Here is a 2,332-nt window from a genome sequence, read left to right as displayed (position 1 = left end):
GAGGCCAGACCCTGACACAATTTATTATCTGTCAAGAAGTTTAAAGATAAAATGAAATGTACTCATTCATAAATAATTTTTTTGAGAACCTCTGGCATGACATGGTTATAGCTACTTGGGTCCTGGAGATGCTGTGTTAAAACAACAACAATGAAAACATGCCTCTTCTGAGGGAGCTTGCATATTATCCAGGAAGACAGGCAATAAGCAAATACAAACAAAACAGGTACTGTGTTAGATGTTATATAGAAAAGCAAAGCAAATTCAGGAGAAAAAAAGGTGTGGAGTACTGTTTTAGATTGAGTGGTTTGGGAAAGTCTCTGAGGGAAGTAGAGGTTTTAATCCAGTGCTGGAATTAATCTTAAAAGTATCTGAAAAGAGCATGCCAGGAAAACAAAATAAAATGGTCCAACCCTGGGGTTTAAAAATGTATTTCCCTTTCATGTCTAAGGAACAGTAGGAAATGTTGTAAGGTGGAGTATGGCTAAATTCCTGACACATTGTTGTTGTTGTTAAGTGTTGCCGGGTAGGTTTCCACTCAGAGCGACCCTGTATAAGATTTCCAAGGAACGGCTGATGTGTGTGAACCACCAACCTTGTGGTTCGCAGTCCAGTGCTGATTCTATAGCGCCACACCAGGAGCCCACCGGACACGTAGTAGTGATTATTAAAACCAGTTATTTTTAACCCTATAGACAGAATGGCTGAATTCTGTCCATAAATTCTTCCTGTAAGCCTTAAATTTATAGTCAACAAAGTCCTCTTAGCTTTTTATATTTTGCTTGGCTTTTCTGATCTTGGAATTTCCCTATCTAATTTTCTGAGTCCAAATGTGGAACTATAAGGTAAACACAAGGTTGAAAGTTCAAACTCACCAGCTGGTCCTCAGAAATCCTATACAAGGTCACTATAAGTTGCAACTGCTTCAATGGCACTTAACAACAACAATTTTTGGATTAAGTTCTGTGCAATGTTGAACAGACTAAGAAGATCTTTAATGAGCTACCAGATGACCTGTGAATATTCTTGTCAGACTACTTAATATATCATATTTTGTGAAGTCCCTAGGTTATGCAAACCTTTAGTGCTAATTGAAAAATGGGAAGTTTGGGCTCCTCAAGGGCACCTTGGAAGAAAGGACTGGTGATCTACTTTTGAAAAATCAACCTACAGTGCACAGTTCTACTCTGCCAAACATGGAATCTTCCAGGAGTTTGTAATAATCACAGTAGCCAACTAGTAATGATTAAGTATTTTGTAGTCTGTCTTATCGGTTCATTTTTTCTTTATATCTCTCAAGATATAAGCAACTTAAGGGAAGAGGCTCTTCCTTGGCTCCACTGAATTTCCAACACTGAGCTCAGAATTTTGTACATGACAGGCACAAAACACATATTTGTTGATAGGGTGGGAGAAGAATCAGGTGTTTGCAGCACTGAGGAGGGAGACTCAGGTAGGTTTAAAGCCTTTAAAGGCTTTCGTGTCCAGCGAAGAAATTTGCTTTCAGTAGCTAAGAAATGAATATTTGTTGAATTGTTGTTGTTGTTGTTATGTGCCATCGAGTCGTTTCCGACCCATAGCGACCCTGTATAGGGTTTCCGAGGGTGTAAATCTTTACGGGAGTAGAAAGCCTCATCGTTCTCCCGCGGTGCAGCTGGTAGTTTCGAACCGCTGACCTTAAGGTTCGCAGCCTGATTCGTAACCACTACGCTACCAGAGCTCCTTAATTTACTTAAAAAAAAAAAAAAAAAAAAATTGGACAATAATAGGGGTTTAGTGTTGTAGTCCTGGTGTGGTGCATTAGACTCCTTACCAAAAGGGTCGGTGGTTCAAACTCTTCAACTACTCCTTAGAAACCCTATACAGGGTTCTGATGTGTTAGAACTGACTTGATGGCACTTAACAACAACAACAGTGTGGTCTGCATCTACCCAGTATTCTTTGTGAGGACAGCAGTGTTGTGAGTCCAGAGTTGATATGAAAGTTTGTATCATGTGCACAGTGTAGGTGATATTATGGAGGGGAAATATTTTTTTCAAGTAGGTTCAACTTTCCAGTTGCCTTTATTGTAAGCATTCAAACTAGACCATTATCTTAAAATGTGATACCCACTATTAGCATCTACAGTTATGCACTTATTTTATGGCAATGTTCTGTTTTTTGAAATGCATGATGATGACATGTTTTGGAGTCTTGGTGTAGCACTGTAGGATAAAATGTGAGCTGCTAATTGCAAGGTCAGAGGTTCAAACTCACCAACCACTGCTTAGAAACCCTGTGTTGTTATTAAATGCCATTTACTTGGTTCTGACTCATAGCGATCCTGTATAGG

This window comes from Chrysochloris asiatica, unplaced genomic scaffold (assembly GCF_000296735.1).
Source record: "Chrysochloris asiatica unplaced genomic scaffold, ChrAsi1.0 scaffold00187, whole genome shotgun sequence".
Classification (NCBI taxonomy): Eukaryota; Metazoa; Chordata; class Mammalia; order Afrosoricida; family Chrysochloridae; genus Chrysochloris; species Chrysochloris asiatica.
Note: the sequence above shows the minus strand (reverse complement) of the source record.